We start from the raw sequence: 22,768 nt of genomic DNA on the forward strand, positions 1-22,768 counted from the left end.
GACTGAACTTTCATATGATAACTAGGACCAAAATTTTTTCCCCAAGCTGTGAGGAAGCAAAAGGAAACTGATTGTGGGAACAAAGTCTCTTGTAGAGAAAAGAAGTTATGAAAGTAGTCTAGAATAATTTATAGCAATATATAACTGCAAGTGCTTTTATTACACATTCTAATATTTGGTTCTGACAATAACCTGGTGAGATAAGCAGGTGAGGTACCATTACGTTCAAACCACAAATGAGGAAACGGAAGCTAAAAGAGATTAAGTGGTTTACCAAGAAGACCCCAAGATAGGATTAGAATTTATAAGAGATTTGATGGCAGAGGACACAGCAGACGTGAGATGAGCCTTCAGACTTCAATGTAGGTCTATCACTTATGGAAAGAGAATGAAGGAAGGGGGATTGGGTAGATAGACTCTTGAACTACAGCACGATTTCAAGAAAGTTTCAGCCAAAGACCTTCGATGGAAGAGCAAGCTCACTGTCTTGGGAGAATGGGTTGCCTTATCCTCTGTCTTTGGCTGAGAGCAACCCATAGAAAGCATGGCCACAAAGTGAAGACAGTGGTGGGTCCAGAGGGGCAGGAGCCGGAAATATTAATCATTTATGTTCCTCACAGCTGGAGATCTGACCAGCACACTTTCATGACTGCCACAATCCCCTATGCTCACCCAAACAGCAATTAGAAATGGTGGTCCCAGAAGTCTCCTGACATCTAGTAGAGTATTTTATAGTCTTTTTTTTTTCAATTGAAGTACGATCGATTTACAATACTGTGTTAGTTTCAGGTGTATCACATAGTGATTTGATATTTTATACATTACAAAATGATCACCCAGTCTAGTTACCATACAGCGTTATTACAATATTATTGGCTATGTTCCCTATGCTGTACATTATACCCAAACGACATTATTTTAGAACTGGAAGTTTGTACCTCTTAATCTCCATCACCTATTAGACTCATCCCCTACCCCTTCCCCCCCACCCCCACCATTGACCACCAGTTTGTTCTCTATATCTATGTTTGTTTTCTTATATTTGTTTGTTTTGTGGTTTTGGATCCTACATGTAAGTGAAATCATATGATAATTGTCCTGCTCTATCTGGTTTATTTCACTTAGCATAATACCCTCTAGGACCATTCATGCTGTCACAACTTTCAAGATTTCATTCTTTTTTATGGTGGAGTAATATTCCATTATATATACATGCCACATCTCTTATATCCATTCGTCTTTCGTTGGACACTTAAGTTGCTTATATATGTTGGCTATTGAAAGTAATGCTGCAATGAACATAAAGGTGCACATATCTTTTCATTAGTGTTTTTGTTTCCTTCAGAAAAATACCCAGAAGTGAAATTTCTGGATCGTATAGTAGTTCTATTTATAACTTTCTGAGGAGCCTGAATATCATTTTCCATAGTAGCTGCACCAATATACATTCCCACCTACAGTGTATGAGGGTTCTCTTTTCTCCACATCCTTGCCAATGCTTGTTATTTGTTGTCTTTTTGATGATAGCCATTCTGACAGGTTTGAGGTGGTATCTCACTGTGGTTTTGATTTGCATTTCCCTGATGATTAGTGATGTTGAGCATCTTTTCATGTGTCTATTCACCATCTGTATATCTTCTTTAAAAAATAAAGTTTATTAAGGTTCTCTGCCCATTTTTAAATTGAGTCTTTTTTTTTCTTTTTTGAAGTTGAGTTGTATGAGTTCTTTGTATAGTTTGGACATTAACCCTTATCAGATATATCGTTTACAAATATCTTCTCCCATTCAGTAGGCTACCTTTTCATTCCGTTGAATATTTCCTTTGCTGTGCAAAATCTTTTCAGTTTGGTGTAGTCTGATTTGTTTATTTTTGCTTTTGTCACCCTTGCCTGAGGAGATAGCTAAAAAAATATTTTAAAAACTGATGTCAAAGACTGTACTCTGTATGTTTTGTTCCAGGAATTTTAGAGTTTCAGGTACTACATTTAAGTCTTTAATCCATTTTGAGTTTTTTTTTTTTAATATATGAGAAAATAGTCCAGTTTGATTCTTTTGCACGTAGCTGTCCAATTTTCCCAAGACCATTTATTGAAGGGACTGTCTTTTCCCCATTGTGTATTCTTCCCTCCTTTGTGGTATATTAATTGAATACAAGTGTGGATTCATATCTGGTCCCTCCACTGTGTTCCATTAATCTATGTGTCTGTTTTTGTGCCAGTACCATACAGTTTTGATTACTGTAGCTTTGTTGTATAGTATGAAATCAGGAAGCAAGATACCTCCAGCTTTGTCTTTATCAAGATTGTTTTGGCTACTCAGAGTCTTTTGTGTTTCCACAGAAATATCAAAATTATTTGTTCTAGTTCTGTGAAAAATGCCATTGGCATTTTGATAGGGATTGCAATGAATCTGTAGATTGCCTTGGGTAGTATGGTCATTTTAATAATATTAATTCTTCCAATCCATAAGCATGGTATATCCTTCCAGTTGTTTGTCATATTCAATTTTCTTTCATCAATGTTTTAGTTTTTACAGTACAAACCTTTACTTCCAAGGTCAGATTTATTTCTATTTTATACTTTTTGATACAGTTATAAATGGGATTTCCTTAATTTCTCTTATTGATAGTTTGCTGTTAGTGTATAGAAACACAGATTTTGTATATTAATTTTGTATTATGCAACTTAACTGAATTTATTAGTTCTAATAGTTTTTTGGTAGCATCTTTAGTATTATCTATATATATTATCATATTTTTCCTTTCCAATTGGATTCATTTTATATCTTTTTCTTATCTGATTTCTGTGGCTAGGATTTCCAATACTATATTGAATAAAAGTGGTGAGAGTGGGCATCCTTGTCTTGTTCTTCATCTTAGAGTAAATGCTTTCAAGGTTTTTTACCATTATATGATGTTGGTTGTATATTTATCATATTAATACACAGCTTTTTTATGTTGAGGTATGTTTCCTCTATACCCACTTTGGTGAGTTTTTATCATAAATGGATGTTGAATTTTTTCAAATGCTTTTTCTGCATCTATTGAGATGTTCATATGATTTTTATTTCTTCAATTTGTTAATATGGTGTATCACACTGACTGATTTGCAGATATTGAATCATCTTTCATCCCTGGGATAAACCCCACTTGATCATGGTGTATGACCCTTTTAATGAGTCAGTTTGCTAATATTTTGTTGAATATTTTTGCATCTGTGTTCATCAGTGACATTGGCCTGTAATTTTTTTTTTGGTGGCATCTTTGTCTGGTTTTGGTATCAGGGCAATGCTGGCCTTGTAGAGTGAGTTCAAAAGTGTTTCTTCCTCTTCAGTATTTTAGAATAGTTTGAGAAGGATAAGTGTTAACTCTAAATTTTTGGTAGCATTCACCAGTGAAGCTCTCTGGCCTTGGGCTTTTGTTTGTTGGGAGTTTTTTGATTACTAATTCCATTTTATAACTAGTAATCAGTCTATTCAGATTTTCTGTTTTTTCCTGATTCAGTACTGGATGATTGTACATTTCTAGGTATTTATCCATTTTTCCTAGGTTGTCCATTTTATTGGCATATAATTCTTTGTAGTAATCTCTTATAATCCTTTGTATTAATATTTCTGTGGTGCCGGTTCTAACATCTCCTCTTTCATACATGATTTTATTTATTTGGGCCCTCTTGTTCCTTGGGTAAAGGTTTATCTTTTTTTTTAGAAATCTTTTAAAAGAACTAGCTCAGTTTCATTGATCTTTTCTAAATTTTTTGTCTCTATTTCATTTATTTCTGCTCTGATATTATTTCTTTCTTCTACTAACTTTGGGTTTTGTTTGTTCTTCTTTTGCTAGTTTCTTTAGGTGTAAAGTTAGACCGATTTTTGTTTGTTTTCTGGGGTAGGCTTGTATTGCTATAAACCTTCCTCTTAGAACTGCAGTTGCTGTGTCACATAGATTTGTGTTTTTTTTTTTTTTTTTTGCCCACACTGCGCAGCTTGTGGGATCTTAGTTCCCCAACCAGGGATGGAACCTGCGCCCCCAGCAGTGGAAGCGCAGAGTCCTAACCACTGGACTGCCAGGGAATTCCCAGGATCCTTGTGTTTCTATTTTCATTCGTCTCCAGGTATGTTTTTATTTCTTCTATGATTTCTTCAGTGACCCATTGTTTGTTTAATAGCATATCATTTAGCCTCCATGTATTTATGTTTTTTGCAGTTTTTTTCTAGTGGTTGATTTCTAGTCTCAACCAGTGTGGTTGGAAAAGAAGCTTGATATGATTTCAATCTTCTTAAATTTATTGAGACTTGTTTTGTAGCCTAACATGGGATCTATCTTGGAGAACATTTCATGTGCATTTGAAACTAATGTGTATTCTGCTTTCAGATTTAATGTTTTATATATACTTATTAAGTCCATTTGGTGTAATGTTTCCTTTAAGGCCAGTGTTTCCTTATTGATTTTCTGTCTGAATGATCTGTCCATTGATGTAATTTGTGTGTTAAAGTCTCCAGTTATTATTGTGTTACTGTCAATCTCTCCCTTTATGTTTGTTAATATTTTAAAAATGTATTTAGGGGCTTCTATGTTGGGGCCATAGATATTTACAAATGTTCTATCCTCTTGTTGGATTTTTCCCTTTATCATTATGTAATACCTTGCTTTGTCTCTTGTTAAAGGTTTGTTTCAAAGTCTATTTTGTCTTATGTAAGTATTGCTACCCAGCATTCTTTTTGCTTCCATTTGCATGGAATTCTTTTTCCATCTCCTCACCTTTACTCTCTGTGTTTTTAGATCTGAAGTGAAACCCTTCTAGGCAGCATATATATGGGTCTTCTTTTTGTATCCATTCAGCCACAATATATCTTTTGATTGGAGCATTTAGTCCATTTACATTTAAAGTAATTATTGATAGGTATGTACTTATTGCCATTTTGTTAATTGTTTTCTGGTTGTTTTTGTAGGTTTTTGTTGTTCCTTTTTTCTTCTCTTGCTCTCTTCCCTTGTGATTTGATAACTATCTTGAGTGTTATGTTTCGATTTCTTATCTTTTTCTGGTGTGTCTATTATAGATTTTTGAGTTTTGGTTACCATGAGGTTCATATATGATTATTTTAAGTTAATAATCTCTTAAGATCAAATACATTCTAATATCCATGCAGTTTACTACTCCCCCCCACACATATTTAATGTTTTCAATGTTATATTTCACATCCTTTTGTTTTGTGTATCCCTTAAATACTTGTTGTGAATATAGATGATTTTACTACTTTTGTCTTTTAACCTTCCTACTAGCTCTGTAAAAATGATTGATCTACTACCTTCTCTGTAATTTTGCCTTTACCAATGAGATTCTTCCTTTCATAATTTTCATATTTCTAGTTGTGGTCTTTTCTTTTCCATTTAGATAAATCCTTTTAACATTTCTTGTAAAGCCAGTTTAGTGGTGCTGAACTCTTAGCTTTTGCTTGTCTGTAAGACTATCCCTCCTTCAAATAGCAATGGTAGTCTTGCTGAGGAGAGTTTCTTTGTTGTAGATTTTCTCCTTTCACTACTTTGAATGCAGTGTGCCACTCCCTTCTGGCCTGCAAAGTACCATTGAAAAGCCAGCTGATTGTCTTCTGGGAGTTCCCCTGTATGTAACTAGTTGCCTTTCTCTTTCTGCTTTAAATATTCTCTCTTTATTTTAAATTTTTGCCATTTTAATTACATGTCTTTGTATAGACCTCTTTGGATTCATCTTGTTTGGGAATCCCTGTGCTTCCTAGACTTGGATGTCTGCTTCCTTTCCCAGGTTAAGGAAGCTTTCAGCTATTCTTTCTTCAGATAAGTTATCTGCCCCTTGATTTCTCTCTTCTCTTCCCGGGATACCTATAATATTAAAGTTAGTATGCTTGATGTTGTCCCAGAGGTCTCTTAAATGATCCTTAAAAAAAATTTTTTTTTTTATGTTCAGCTTGGATATTTTCCACTGCTTGGATATTTTCAGTCTTCCAGTTCATTGATCCATTTCTCTGTGTCATCTAATCTACTGTTGATTCCTTCTACTGTATTTTTTATTTCAGTTATTGTACTCTTCAGCTCTGTTTGGTTCTTTTATTTCTAAATCTTTGTTAAACTTCTCGCTATATTCATTCATTCTTCTCCTGGGTTTGTTGAGCATCTTTATGATCATTACCTTAAATTCTTTATCTGGTAGTTTGCATATCTCTACTTTGCTTAGTTCTTCTGAAGTTTTGTCTTGTTCCTTCATTTGGAACATATTCCTCCGTCTTCTCATTTTGCCTAATGCTGTTTTTATTTCTATGTATTAGGTAGGTCAGTTAATTTTCCAATCTAGGAGAAGTGTCCTTATGTAGATGTCCAGTGGGGCCCAGAAGCTCACTCTTCTCTGGTTACTACAGCTATATGCTTTAGTGGTGCCTCTATGTGGACTGTGTGGGCCCTTCTGTTGTGGTGGGCCCAAGTACTGTGGGCATCCTGGTAGGCAGGGCTGGCTTCTGGCCTGGTTGGTTGCCAGGTCCTGCCTCATGTGGTGGCTGACAGCCCTCTGGTGGGCAGTACTGTGTTCTGGCATGGTTGCCTGTGGGGCCCTGAGTGTCCCAGGACTGTTGCAGACCTACTATTGGGCAGGGCCAGGTTCTTTTGTGGTAGTTGGCTGCTCAACCTGGAGAGTCCTGGGACTGGTGCCAGCCTGCTAGTAGGAAGGTATGCCCCCAGTGCTAATAGGCTAGAGGGAGGACTCCAAAATGGCACTTGCAAGCACCAGTGTCCTTCTGGTAAAAAGAGCTTCCAAAAATGGCTGCTGCCCGTGTTTCCATCCCCAGGGGGAGTCTCAGTTGCCTCCTACCTCTCCAGGAGGCTCTCCAAGATTAGCAAGTTGGTTGACCCAGGCTCTTATGAAACTACTGTCTTTGTGCTGGGACTCAGAGCATGTGAGATTTTGTGTGTGCCCTTTAGGAGCTGGATCTCTGTTTCCTATAGCTTCCTGGCTTTCCTGAACATAAGCTGTGCTGGTTTTCAAAGACAGACATCTTGTATAGGTCCCCGGGGCTGGGGAGCCTGATGTGGGGCTCAGTTCCCTTGCTCCTTGGGGAGAACTTCTGAAATTGTGATTATCCTCCCACTTGTGACTTGCCTATCCAGGGTTGTGGATCTTGGCTATATTATGTCTCCACCCCTCCTGCTCATCTCATGGTGGTTCCTTCTTTAGGAAGGAAAATATTTTCTGCTAGGCTTGTGGAAAATATTTTCTGCTAGTTGTGGAAAATATTTTCTGCTAGGCTTCAGGTCATTCTCATAGATAGTTTTTCTGTAAATAGTTGGAATTCTGGTGTATCCACGGGAGGATGTGAGTTCAGGGTCTTCCTACTCTACCATCTTGGCCACGCCTCTATCTCTAGAGTCTTTAATGTGAATGATACATGATACTAATAAATATTTTTGCTACTACAATCATGATTGTGAATACAGTCATGTAAGTTGTCAGATTCTGTTATTTTTTCAAAGCCAAGTCTATAATAGTTATGCATACATGCACCAAGTTGTAGAGTGGATCTACTGAAAAGTTTCAGATGTACAAAAACTATCTCAAATACAAGGGGAAAAAAATCATCTCCCATCATAGATTACTTTTGCCACCTCCCACTATAAATTGTGATTCAAATGTATTCTACTTGCTAGGTGAAAATTTTGATGGATACGTAACACTCTAGAGCCTATTTACTTTTGCTCATATATCTGTTTAAGTGAATTTATGTAACTGAGTTATTTAAAATGAAAGGTCATTCCTCATAAAAAATAAAAGGTATATTTATATTTACCAAGCACCACCTATTTTGGCATTGCAAGGAAACACTTGTTTTGTCCTAAAAACAAGTCTGTAGACATATACATCATTCCTTCAAAATACAAAGGAAGAAATCAAGGCTCAGAGACATTAACAACTTACTTAAGGTCTAACAGAGAATGCCAAAGTCTTAATTTGAATTTGATTTCACTGCCTGTCAAAAAGAGTGGCATTATAGCCAATAAAATACAGACTAAAATACTATAGCTTTAAACATATCCATTTGATTGCTTAATGTTCCTTGTTACCTGCCTGATACAGATTTTTTTTTAAGTGGACCATCAAGAGATGGAAATGGTTTAGAAGTGATACATTACCATGATTGTCTTTATAACATGGAAGAATCATTCTCCCTTCCCCACCTATCCCCACTTCTGACAAAAGGTCCTGATAGGAATTCTTCTTGGTATTATGGATCAAAAAGAATCCTACTGAATTATATTTTTGCTTGGACCTGGTTTTTGGAGATTCCAGAAGAAATCAGATAATTTTTTTAGTCTAATGGAATAAAAATTTTCTATAACCACAAACATTAGAAAGTTGGACAAAAGAAATCAAATATAATTTTCAGTTTTTCTCCCATGTCACAATATCCATGTCATTGGATGTGCTTGTTTTTGTGCCTATAATACCCTTTTCAATTTCTCTGCCATTAAAATCAGTCTTTAAGATTCAGTTTAAATCTATCTTTTTTCTTTCCTGTGAAGCCTCTGCACCATTCCTCAGTCCACCCTTCCTTATCACACCTGGAAGATGGCTGACTCTTTCTCTGTACAATACCCCAACTCTTCGTACAATACCTCAATTATAGCTTTCATCATACTTCTGTGCACTTACTTGTCTGCCTTAAGTGGTAGCCAAAGAATCCCATGGGGCCTGAAATTCACTTTTGTTCAGTGTTGTGTTTTTGGTGCCAAACATTGAACAAATATTTCTTCATTGAAGGCAAGACTACATGGTAGAAAGCAAACGACATGGAGAAATTCACTATAGATCTTAAGAATTTTAATAAAGTGATGCCCATTTATACCTAATCTTCTAATTTCCTTTTTACAAGTGTAATCATATGATTCTTTCAAGGAAAATTTGATGTTAAACTTTCATTCATTTTTATGTTATTATTATCAAAACATACCGTAGAGAATAAATCATAATTACATTATATTCTCAAGATAACATTCAATATAATTCATAGATGATAGAATGATAGGTATCTAGATGGTAAAGTATTCCAAAAGTAAGGAAGTAAATATTTTAGTAATTTCTAATACCCCCAAAATAACCAAAATTTTGAAAAATATTGACTCATATTTCATGTAAATAGAAACAACAGAAATGGTATACTGAGCATGGCTTTAGTATTAAGGAAACTTTCCTATTTGCACTAACCTTGAACTTGTGTTGTCTTAGTGTCTCCAAATATAGTATTCCATTAAAATTTTGCCTATGGAATAAAATTGACTAAATGCATCATAAATCTTCCATAAATTATAATACAGTGGTTTTAATTTTGTAGGAGCTTCAACAGAACAATGTAAGTAACCATGTTTCATTCATCTTAGTATTATATAATTTATGCATCAGCATCTCTTCCTTAGAATTTAAACTTCTTGATTTCAGCCCTCCTTATAAATTTCCCAAAGGGTTTCCCAATATCTTGCACATAACAGACACTAATATATGTTAACAAAACTCAATTACAGTAAAAATGAAAATAGAAAGAGAAAATATCTTGAAAACAAATGAAAAAAAATCAATTTGTGGGTTCTCTTCTGCCAAATAAAAGCCACCATGTGTTTTAATATAGCCATAGAATGGTTTCATCACTTCTGCCCATCACTAAAAAGTCTGCATTAAGAGCATTAAGCCCATCTGAGTATTATCTTATAAATCTAGAGACATAGTTTAGAAAATTGCAGTGTCTTGCATTCTGATAACATCTTTGCAGAAGAACAAAACAAACTGGTCATTAGGAAAAATGAAATCATAAATCTTTCTGGGAATTAAAAGAAGGAAAATGTTTTATATTAATTCTTGAGAAAACATGATTCAGTGTAGTTACAAGTTTATGTATTCTAAATGTATTTGTATGGAAAACAGATTGTAATATGGTAAAAACAGATTGCTGTATAGTAGAAAAGCAACAGAGTTGGATAAGGCAAGTCTATCCATCACTATTTACCTATGTGACCTCACACATGTCCCTTAATCTCTCAGGTCCAGTTTCCTTTTCCATGGGTCTCTACCTCACAGAGTTTTCATATGGAACAAATGAGATAATGCATGTTAAACTCATGTGAACGCTACACTAGAATACTCAGACGCTATTATTATATCGTGTTTATAAATCCCACATAAAGACAAAGACACACAGTATTCATAGAGAATTAAAATATATCCATTGCATGAGCATACGTGCATTCCACAAGTAGCACCCTGTCCTAACAGATTGCTGTCACATTGCATTTGTATCTGTAAGCATTAGTGCCAATTTCACATACCTGTTAAGCAATCTTCTGTTATTACTTTGCAACACATCATCTATGTCTCTCTCTTTACTAACATAAGACCATTATCTTGCCATTCAGCAATGACAGATGATTCATCCATGATTCCAAATGACACATTCTTGATATACGGGGGGGAGAAAAAGAAACAACTTTGCTTCTTCTTTTTTTAAAAAACAGATATATTCTACCTGTGCCTTGGATTCAGTTCCTGAGAAAAAGTCACAAAACATATTCAGTGGCACAAACTACCTGGGATACATTATGTAGGGTAGAGGACAGAAGAGATACTTTCTTCACCAATTACTTGTAAATTTTAACAATATACACTATTCCACATGGAGAATTCAAAATGGTACAAGTTTGCACAGGAGAGGAACTGGGGGAGAGGAGTGAAAAAATTTGTTAATTTAGTAGCACAAAATAAATCCATGGTCCATTTTTCCAGTTTGTCATCAGAGAAAAATTGGAATGCCAAAGAGGCAAAAGGGGTTTTCCTACAGTCTTTGACATGGTGGTCTTACTTTCTGTCCCAAGTCAGTATTTGCTATCTAAGTGGGATTTTTTTGTTGATTTGTAAATTTATATATGAATATTTTATTATCAATTATAGCTAACTTGTATTGAATGCTTACTACGTACTAACCATAATATCACCTCTCATTAAAAAAAACTTTACACAGCAAATAAATACAAGTGAATAAGTCTTAGGTTACATAGAGAATTAGTGGAAGAGCATGGATTTGAATTGAAGTGTATTTGAATCCAAAACTGCTGCTCTTAACAACTACTTTATTTGGCCTATCAGGGAAAAATGGAAAGATTAAGTCATATAAAGCATGAAATTAATCAACACTTAAGGATACAATTAGCAAATACCCTTCTTGAAGAGTTTCTTTAAAAAAGGGAGGGGTGTTTGTTATTGCCATTCCTTTGTAAATACTGACCTCATAAGGACTCTTAAACTTTGTGGGTACAAAGTCACCATCTATTAGCACATCTGTGTATGCAAGAAGAGACCCATGGGAACAAGAAAACAATACAATACATACAGCCCAATACATGGAATGAGGAAAACATGCTCAGGTTCCTATAGGAGCAAAGATGGCTGAACTGTCTGGTGGGGTTAAGGAAAAACTTCTCCAAGGAAGCCAATCCAGATCAGAATTTTGAAGGGAAAATTTTCTAGAGATGTGTAGTAGAAAGGGGAGGTTTGAGAAGGGAGAGAACATTTACGGCAGAAGGAACAGAATGTAAAAGGAATGGAGGTATGAAAAAGCAAGGTGCATCTAATTAAGATGCATGGCATGAAGCTCCCTCAAACGGGAGTGAATGGAGACAAGATTTAAAAGATGGGTGGAGTCAAATCATGGTCTTGTACGTCATGTAAAGAATTTGGATTATAGGTTTCAGGCAAGATGGAGTTATTGAAGAATTTTATATAGGGCAATGAATTGAACAGACTTGCATTTTTAGATAGATTATTTAAGTCTTTAAGTAGATGTAATGGGATCAAAGCCGCAGACAGAGAGACAAGGTGGCCAAAGGTGCTCAAACCTGACTAGATTTTAAAAGTAAATAAGTTCTTAAACATCGAGAGACCTAAAAGTAAAGCTTTTTAAATAGTGTTTTGAGCATATGAAGGACAATCTTATAATCAATTACTGCCTTGGAACCCTGTTGTTGCATTCATATTCCTAATGCCAAAATGACAACAATGGTCTCAGGCACAATTGCATATTCATATTGTTCTTTTACCAGTTAATAAGATAAAATTCTCTTTCGCCATTATAATTCTCATTGGAAAGACATTTTTCATAGAATAAGGCTTTAGTTTCTTAAGTTATTTAATAAAATGAGACAGATTTGGTATCATGAGAATGATGTAATAGACAAATTATTTACATACTATTTTGATTGTCTAAGTCAAGTAATAAAAGAATGAAGACAGATTTTTAAATGATGAATTTTCAAATGAGAAAAAGTGACAAGAAAATTTGATTATCATGTAGCATATAGTATAAATATAATGAACTCAAAAGAAGCAGTGCTGTAGCATCGGAAGTACAATTCCTAGTATCATACATACCAGTTAGAAGGTTATCAGTAAACACACAGTAAAAGAACTTTTCATTACATTTTGATAGTAATTAACTCTGTGATACACCATTTAGTTGGTAGACCCATTAAAATAATTTAGTCATTAAAGTACCATTGTTAAAAAGGTACCTAAAATGATCATGATGAGAGTGACTATGTTATAAATGAGTTTATTAAATTTAGAGTCAAAAGAATTAAGTGACAATAAATAAAACATGGAACTTGATAATACATTTTCAATAGTAAACTTTGGCACCTTGGTTTCAGCAGGAAAAAAAGGTCTGTGACACTAAATAAATGTTATCTCAAATGCTATTGTTTTGCTGTTTTGTTTGTATTTAATTTCTACATTAGTTTTGATTTGAAGTTTAATTACAAATTATAAGCACAAGGGGTTTATGCTTAGTGTTATGTGATAAAATTTTAAATAAACAGTTGGTGTTTGTTGAAATTTTTTCCTAAAAGGGGACACATATTACTGAAGTTTAAGAAACACTGCCCTGTATGAAAAAATGATGAGGGTTTACATTAAGGTATTTAGGGAAAGTTTGGTAATGATACTATACCATTGCTTGGGAAATTGAACAGATAAATTCATTCTTTTACTTCCAGCAAAAAATATCTCTCTTTGGCCACCCACAGTATATCTGCCACTGTTTTCAATATCAAAGATACAGAAATAAAAGTCATAGTCCTGCCCTGGAAAAATATAGAAGTTCCATATGCTGAATGTTAGCAATATGAAACTTAGCCCATGTTGCTCCAGGATTTTATCCCAAGGTTGCCTCAGAAATCCCAGGTGATCAGAAACTCAAGAGAGTATTTTCATCATTTCTCTCTAAATCAGTGAAAAATTTTATCTGCTAGTCACTATTTCCTTTATAATATTAAAAATACAAAAGGCGATAGCCTAAAACAGCCTTCAGGCAAGTTGAAATATTTACTAAGCCCTAACACTTCCTCCAATCTTGAGTATTCCTAGGAGATACACAGGTAGCCAAGTACAGAAAATCACAGCTCTCTTATCCAGCCAAGCAGAGCTGATGACGTGCTCAGATAAATGGATATTTGTCTCAAAAACTGATTTACTTTATGCTCACGTGAAACTTATGTTTATGTTAAATAATATTTACAAATATATTCATTAAAGTATTTGAATAAGAACTATTTTCCCTTTCTATTTTAGTAAATATGGGCTTTGATAAACATTTTAAAGTATAACAAAGGAAGAAAGAGGAGAGGGAAGAAAGAAGAAAAAGGAGGAGGAGAGAGGTAGGGAGAAAAGCCAAGGAGAGAGAAGGAAGGGGAGGAAGAGAGGAAGAGCCAGAGAGAGAGAGAGGAAGAGTGACACATATCAGGAAGGGAAAGTTCTTATATCTAAATAGACATATCTTGAAAGTGTAATCATATAAAATCCTCATCATCTTCATCTTTGGATTGGCAGAGCAAAGACGAGTACAGTTATTTGTTTTAAGCTATCACTGGTGACATTTTCTTGGAGCTCATATCCAATCTTAGCCGAGTTCTGGTACTTGTCACTTGCTCTTAACATCTCTGTTTTCAGTTTCCTGATCAGAAAAATGGGCATGAAAAGGAATCTAACTCATAGAAAAGGTGAGAGGATTAAGAGTTGATGCACGTAAAGCACTTCGACCACCGCCTGGCATGCATGTGGTGAGTGTTAAATTTGTGTTTAGTATTATCATTATATTATTTATTGAATGGCCATTGTGAACAGAACACCACTCTGGTGGCTAAACTGAGCTACTAGAAAATTGGCAGTCAACCCTCCTGCCCTCCAGGGACAAGACACACTGCTTTGGAACCAACAGTGTGATGAAATGTTTTATAAGGTAGCTCTAGTTGAACTAATTACCACCTACACCCACCTGTGCCATTTGGTTCCTTGCCAAAAAAATTACATGTTATTATGTAGATATGGGCATACTCTTTCATAGGTTTGATTTAAAATAGTTGTTCCAGAGGCTTATCTGACTAGGAACTGCATCAGAATCTCCTGGGGAACTTATGAAAAATGTAAATACCTAGGTCCCACCTCCAAAGAAGATAGATCTAGAATCGTTAAAGATTGTACAAAAATGTCATTTATGTGCATATTACTCATCCTCAGACACAGAGCATGCGGAAAAATGGAAAGCATTCAAATTTACGTGCTGAAGAATACCCAGAACATACATTCACTTTACTTAAGTGGAAAGGAAACGACTCCATATCATTTTATGACTCACAGGGCACTGCCTGGCCCAGGCATCAAGAGGCAGCGGCTTCTAGTGAAAGCTCTGCAGCCAGGCAGGCTGAGTTAAATCTGGCTTCTCCACTTAGCAGCTGTGTGAACTTGGCAAGTTCCTTAACCTCTCTGTGTCTCAGACTCCTCCTATGTAAGAGAGGTATTATAATCATAGAGCTTATCTCATTGGTTGTTGTGCAGATTAAGTACAATAAATGTAAAATACTTGAAACACTACTTGGCATACAGTATACCCTCAATAAATGTCAGTTATCATTATTAATATCAGGAATTATTATTATTAATCTAAGTCCATGACAGTCAGTGTGTGCTTGAGCAGTAAGGGGTTTTCCCCTCTCCTATTTATATTTTCAGTAATGTATTAAATTAGAAGCCTTTCTTTTGTAGCTGTTCCTGAAAGTAAGCTGTCAAAAAAAAAAAAAAAAAAAAAAGAGTTAACATGGAAAAAAATATTTCAGTAGCTCAGGAATTAATCTTTCCAACACTACCTATATTCTTTTTAATCTGGCGTGTTTTAAAGCAACACAGGAGAGAGAAATGCTCAGCAAATACCAAGCATTTTTTATGGGCAATTTCAAAGAATCCAAAGAAAAACACAAAGAAATGTATCTAAAGGGGTGAAAGTAGAAGCAAAAATCAGTGGAATGGAAAAGAAATTAATCAATAAATCACCCTTTAGAATGAATTCCATTTTCTCTGTATAGATTTGTATAAAAGGGAAAACAATCTGTTTGCTAAAAGTACACATAAAGTCCTACTCATCCTTGCCTAATAGATTCCAAAGAATTCACATATACTCTTTGTTAATACAGAAAATTCCTAAATTAGTCTCTGCCTAAATTAACTAATGTGAATTGGAAATCTGGGGGTAGTGAGATTACATTCTGTATGAAATGCTCCTTCACAAACACCCTCCACACTTCAGGCCCATAAATTATTAATGTGTGTTATGGTTGCTAGGGGCAATGTATGGAAATGTATCCAGATTCCAAAATCCCAAATAAAAATAAATGGTTAAAAATGAAAGAGAGAGAAGGAGGGAGACCATTATATTGGTTTGGTGAGAGTTGACACATCTCTACTACTCCATCAGCATTGATTTTAAAGATCTGAATGACATACAGATGGATGAATAATTCAGATTTCATTTATTAGTCCACTGACCCTACACATGGCTTCATAAAAATGAAAATAATGTTATTCTCCCTCTTCATCCTCTGTAGAATAGAATATGCATATGTAACTGGGTAGAATGTTTTTGATGTAGTTTGCTCCAGCACATTGTATACACATATATTTGCATGTAATACATTTGGAAGGAATGTTGAGACAAACAATTTCAATAACATGTGCTATCACCGTAAAGGAGACCATTTTGCCTCCTACTGGCAGATGATTTAGGTCTGTGAAAAAACAATGCTGATTATCATGTGACAACTGGTTACCTGGCAACTAGAAACTAGACAGTGTAGCAATACAGTTCTATGTCCTTAATCTAGGATTGACACAAAGGGAATTGTCACCAACGCATTTGCAGGGTTATATCCTAGAAGATTATGAGTTTTCTCCCATGGACTGTTCTAAGAGTTTAAAGCCTTCACACTAAATTTTCTAGCTTGGGAAATAGAGTAGTTGGTGATGCTATTAACCAAAATAGAGATTCTAGGGAAAGGAACACAATTGTTAAGGGTAAGATAGACTGAGTAAGATCATTCTTTGAACAGGCTGAGTTTGAGATCTCTTTGGGGCATCAATGAGAAGACTATCAGGAAGTTGAAAAATTTTCTGTTATGGGGGCAAAAATATTAACTGTCTACATTGCTGAAACCATTCGTTTGAAAGTCACTTTATATAAAGTAATATTAGGTAATCTGTTATTTCCTTTTTCGGTGGGTACTGTCTCACTACCTTCTTTGGGTTAGCTCCACTTAGCCAATGTTCAGTAAGTATTTTCCAATAAATTATATAACAGTATTAAAATTGAAGTTTTGGCTACGACCCTCTGACAATAGATACTAGATATCAAAGGCATTTATAATACAGAGTGTCCTGTAAGAGTTTCAAAATAGATGTGTGAAAAATATATGAGACTCTTAGTATAAGAGAATTCTTACCCCCATTATAGTTGTATAAAAGGGCCGAAACAAAAATTGCCAAGGAATTGTGCATGGTGCTCTTTTTTTTGAGAGGGTGCTACTCTGGTCTCCACTGACCTCCAGTGGGTGGAGGTATTGCCTTACAACATGGGTGGAGAGTTTAATATGTGTCTCCTACAGACCAATGAACTACTAATTAGGAGGCTGAATTAATGAGCTAGTGATAGCAGACTAGAAGACCAAGACTTATAAATAACTACACTCCCAGAATTTTCTGAAACAAAAGATCTATGAGTATTTCCTGTGGGCCAGACATGGCCTTTAAACCCAGCAGAAAGAAAACTGGTGGTGGGCTTGTCACATCCTATCCACAGGACATTTAAAGGACAAAAATTGTTGTCAACAGAGGGGTGTTAAAGGTATCCCCAGATTCCCAGGGAATGAGGAAGGAATAAACAAGACACTGAAGATGATTTTATCACCCTCAAAAGAGCACTGCAAGTGAGAATTCTCTCAAGATAAACAATGTGCCTGTGGGGTACACCTCATCTAAAAAGTGTCAAAACTAGATCAACACAACTACACCAGGCAAATAACTATGTCCCAGCTCTCTTTACCTCATTACCCTCTCAGCTTTCACCCCAAAGAAGCCAGAAATCTTGATTCATAAGATGGGTAAGGAGAAGCAGAACGGTGAGCTAAAGGAAAGATATTGACATCTTTCCCCTGTAAAGGCTTCCCATTTGCAACAGGCCCAACATAGAAGACAAGAGGAAAAGCCTCAACCTTCTATCACATTTGGGGTTATACTTTAACATGGGAGAGAACACTGTAATTAGGGAATTGGGAATTCTTTTCTGCAACTTAAAATTACTGCACACCTTTGTATTTCCTTAAAGTGAAGAGAGAAATCTTACTGTCTGCCCAAATTTTCATTCAGGGTCAGGAGCAAAACTAGTCCCAGTGAGCAGACATAAAGGAACTATGGAAGACCAGATAAGCTGCAGTGCTTGTGCAATGTCCTTGTTACCATGACAATCTCCTAACATGATCAGAAGTCAGAGGACTCTTGAGTGATCTGGTCTACTGCCCACCCCATGCCATATCTTCTGCTCTAGCTTTCCTGATTTACCCAGCCTCTGCCCACATACAAATGGTACAAGATGAGTATTTTGCAAGCATGCCCTTTCCTTTTTTTTCCAGTTCCTATTAAAAAAAATCCTTTAGTGAATTTAAATCTACTTCCCTGAACCTTCTATCATGTTGCCCTTATTTTGCCTTTTCTAGTTACACACAATAAGTTAAGTGCCTCTTTCATCTGATTGCTCTTAAGGTTCTTGAAAATAGCCATCATTATACACTTTTTTTTTCCAGCCTACTATTCTCCACACTAAACAATTCTAGTTTCCCCTGCTCTTGCTCAGTTCTTTTCCCCACTTCCACAGACAAATGTTGACAGGTTAGGAAGCTTTCCACCTCTCCCCAAGAAAAATGAACAACACTTGTTCTGCATCTATGAGCTATAATGAACATTTTCATAACATACTGATATACTTTATAAGTTTAAGATTTTTGATAAAATGGTAGATCTCTGGAGTTAATAGTCAAACATTTGACTTCTTTATGAGAACAAACTACCAGTCCTTCCATTCTCATATACTGTGTGGGACTTCCTAAAGTAATGCTCTTGGCCTCTTGCCCATCCCTTACTCATGCATCCCCAGAGGATGTGAGTTGCCAAGTTCACGAGTGATGACCATTGCTTCAGTTTTTATAACAATAATCTATTAATAGGTCATAAGCAGTGGGGATTAAGTCTCTTCCCTCTCTGCCCAATACCAAGAAAAAACAATGACTTGGAGAAAACAAAATTTTCCTAGGGATAAACTGTCCCAAGAAGTAGACTGACAATAAGGCAAGAATGAGGAATGGTTGGTGGGGAAGAAAGAGACTGGAAATAACATTTAATGGTCATTTTCTAAACCATATTCTCCAAACTGAATTAACTGTGATACGTCCATCAAACTTTATTAAATATTGGTGAAGAATGAATGGGCATAATTTATTAGCCACTAAAATCTCAGCCTTTGGTCCTCTGATTTGGTGTTTAGGAAAAAAAAGATCATGAACTGTATTTGGAGAGTGCTTAAGGACTTATAGACTTCAGTAAACTTGGGCCACATGGGACTTTGACATTGATTGGCCATCATAGCTAATTGTGGCTAGTACTTGTTTGCTGAAGTTAGTTTTAATGGGTTGGGGTGCTTAGAAAATTCAAGATAATAAGGCATAATGTGTGGTCCTCAGCAACTCACCTTGAAATATACAGGTACCATTTTTATATAAGCAGCACAGCTGAGGCAGATTTAATTATATAGCAAAGAGAGTCTTTGTGTAGACAGGCTTTTTAAGAACTAGGAGAACAACTTTTTACTACATCTTTTTCTCAGTGTGATTTGCAGACAAGGAGGCCAGGACTGCAAAGGCAGTTGAGTTCTACTAATACCACAGAGTACTAATAAGGCTCTAGGTTCACACTGCTAGTGCCAGGCCTAGGTAGAGAACACCATATCCACTGTCCCCAAATCCCTCCTACAGAGACAAAGTAAAATAATAAATTGGCAAGAATGAATTTTATAGCTTAATTTCTTTCATCTTTTAATGCAAAATCTCAAGACAATGTGATTTGGAATTTTAAAGGCTTGGACTCCAACTTCTAAGGGCTTAAACTTGCAACTTACGTTTTGAACTTTAATTTCACTCTGGAAAATTTATAGTAAGAGTGAATTTATATTAAAATTTGGGGCCCCTCTATATAGAGGTTGTGGGGCCACAACCTCTATAGTGTTGGCCTTAAATTATTAGTATAACTTAATGTTGTCAAAAACTCATTTTAAAACTTATGTTGACCTATTCTGGACTACATGCCTGGGAATTTTGCAATGATAACTAAAGGGCAAGTGAATTTTCATTCCCGAGTATAGTGAAGTCGTGATATGATTTAATCAATATGCTGTTCTAACCCATTTTTGAGATTTACAGAGGCAAAATTCACACCAATAACCAGAAGTTCAAGGAGAATCCTTAGAAGAACAACTGTTAGTATTAGGGGAGACACCTCATGCAAATGGAAGCAGACCTTACATTGGCTTAATATTCCAGACAAATGGTTTAAGAGAACCAAGAGCTAAGAATGTGGAAAATAGCTCAGAAGAGGACCACTTATCCCCCCATTCCTCAGGTTTCCATGTGGAGTCAATTTACCGAAGCAACCCTCCTGACCACTTTCCAATGTCTTTCTTATCCTGTTACACCAGAGGAGTAAGGTACCTGGCAGATGAAAGTTACCCATGGGTCCACTTTTCTCAGTTCCTAGGATTTAATCTACGAAAAGACCCAAATATCAATGATTTGGTCTTCTTCATTCCCTCTCTGCCTGTGACCATGAGAACGTGATACTGGATAAATGTATCTTTTCTGGAGAATCAAAACTTCTCTCAGATGTGCTGTTTCTACAGCTAGAGGGAAAGTAGAAGGGAATAAAGGATTAATTATAATATCATCTGATCCTTTTGTCTAAGCCAAAATGAGGGCAAAATAAACAAACAAAAAAAAAAAAATGAGAAACACGTCCTCACCAAACATGCAGTAAGAGAAATGATAAAGTGAGCTCTTCAGGCAGAAGAAAAATAACCCTCAGCAGGAAGCATGTAAATTCAGGAAGAAATAACAAGCAATGGAAATGGGATAAATCAAAATATATCAACTCAAAAAAAGTATCACAATATAATTAATAAGTATAATTAAAACACCTGACAACACAAATTGTGGGCAGCAGGTGGTAAATGAAAGTGAAATGTGTCAAGGTCCTAAAATTATCAAGGAAGTGGTCAAAGTAATCATTTTTATTAGACTGCATTAATAAGCTAGGATGAACATTGAAATCCCCAAGTTAGCCAGTGAAATATTAGGAAAAAAACAAAACCAAAAATATTGCTAACAAATTAGTCAAGGAGAAAAACAGACTGATAAAAATATTTAAATACTAAAGAAGAAGGCAAGAAAAGACAAAAAGGAACATAAACAGGTAGCCTAACTAGAGATAAGTACTAAGATTGTAGGAACAATAAACACACATGTAAGTAAATACTCAAGGACAAGTATATTATTATTAGACTGGATTAAAATGTCAAACTTTATGACATGCTAGTTATGAGAAAACCACCTTAAATATACAAATTACAAAAAATTGAAAATAAAAGGATATACATTAACCACTAATAAGCTTGTGTAGCTATAGTAAAATCAAAAACAGATTTGAGGCAATAAATGAGATAAAGGAAGACATTTCTCAATGATAAAGAAGAATGGTAGACCAGGAAGGTATCATTTTCAATTGCATCAAATAAATCATATACATAGGAATAGATCCAACGATAGATTCAGAAGACCTCTTCAGTGAAAAATCTAAAATATTATTGGGAAGAAATTTTTTAATCTAAATAAATAAAGAAACATAGGCTGGTCATGGAGTAGAAGGCTCAATATTATAGAGATATCAATTCTCCCCAGATTAATTTGTAGATCCAGTGCAATTCCAATCCCAATCCTGAAAGATTTTTTTGAAGACATTGACAAGTTGATTCTAAAACTTACATGGAAAATAAAAGGCCAAGAATAGCCAACACGGTGTTGAAAAAGAAAAAATCTGTAAGATTTATCCAAATATCAAGGCTTATTATAAAGTGATAGCAATTTAAATAGTATGCTGTTGCTAAATGCAGTTTAAAAAATACCAATGGAACAGAATAGAAAGATAAACAGACACATGAGCTAGAAGAGATAGTATAGACACATACCCACATAAATATGGTACTCTTGTCTATAACATAGGTGATGCTACAGTGCAGTGGAGAGAAGATGGTTTTTTAGTAAATCATCTGGGTCAGTATATACTGAAAACTAAATTTACTCTCACACTATACACAACTATCAATTCCAGGCGGATCATAAACCTAACTGTGAAACATAAAACAATAAAGATTTTAGAAAAATACTTTCAAGAACTTGCATATGCTAAAATTACTTAATAAGGACACAAAGCACTAACTGTGAAGAAAAATGATAAATTGGACTATATTAAAAATTTGAAGATTTAATAAGACACCTTTAAGAGAGTTAAAATCATGCTACAAAGTAGGAGAGAGTATTTGTAAGACATATACTAACAAAAGATTAATATGAAAATATATAGAGTTCCTATAAATCAGTTAAGGCAATGGCAGAAATGTGCAAAAGACTTCACAAAAGAATATCTCTAAATGGCAATAAGCATACAGAATAGTGCTAAGTATGATTATTTATAAAGGAAAATAAAAATAACCATGAAACACTCAAACATTCATAGCCAACTGATTTTTAACAAGTGTGCCAAGATGATTCACTGGGGAAAGAGTGGTCTGTTGAATAAATGGGCTGAAACAACTGGATATCCACAGGCAAAAGAATGAAGTTGGAACCCTACTTCACACTGTATACAAAAATTAGCTCAAAATGGATCAAAGATCTAAATGGAAGAGCTAAAACTATAAAATTCTTAGATTAAAAACACATGTGCAGCTGGGGACTGATCAAGATGATGGAGTAGGAGGACGTGGAATTCACCTCCTTCCACAAACACATCAAAAATACATCTACATATGGAACAGTTCTCACGGAAAACAATCTGGAAACTGAAAGAAAGACTCCTATACAACCAAGACTGTAAAAAAGATTGATATGGAATCAGATAGGAAGGGAAAAGAAGTGATCAGGTTGGGACCTGTGCTTCTGGGAGGGGACTGAGAGGAACAGGGAGATCTGCCCTGGGGAGTAAGCGGTGCAAGCCACACATTGGGCACCCCATTCCTGGCATCCACCACAGGGAAGGCAAGCCCCCTTGGTTGCTTGGAGGGCTGCCGGGA

This window comes from Balaenoptera acutorostrata, chromosome 6 (genome assembly GCF_949987535.1).
Source record: "Balaenoptera acutorostrata chromosome 6, mBalAcu1.1, whole genome shotgun sequence".
NCBI lineage: Eukaryota > Metazoa > Chordata > Mammalia > Artiodactyla > Balaenopteridae > Balaenoptera > Balaenoptera acutorostrata.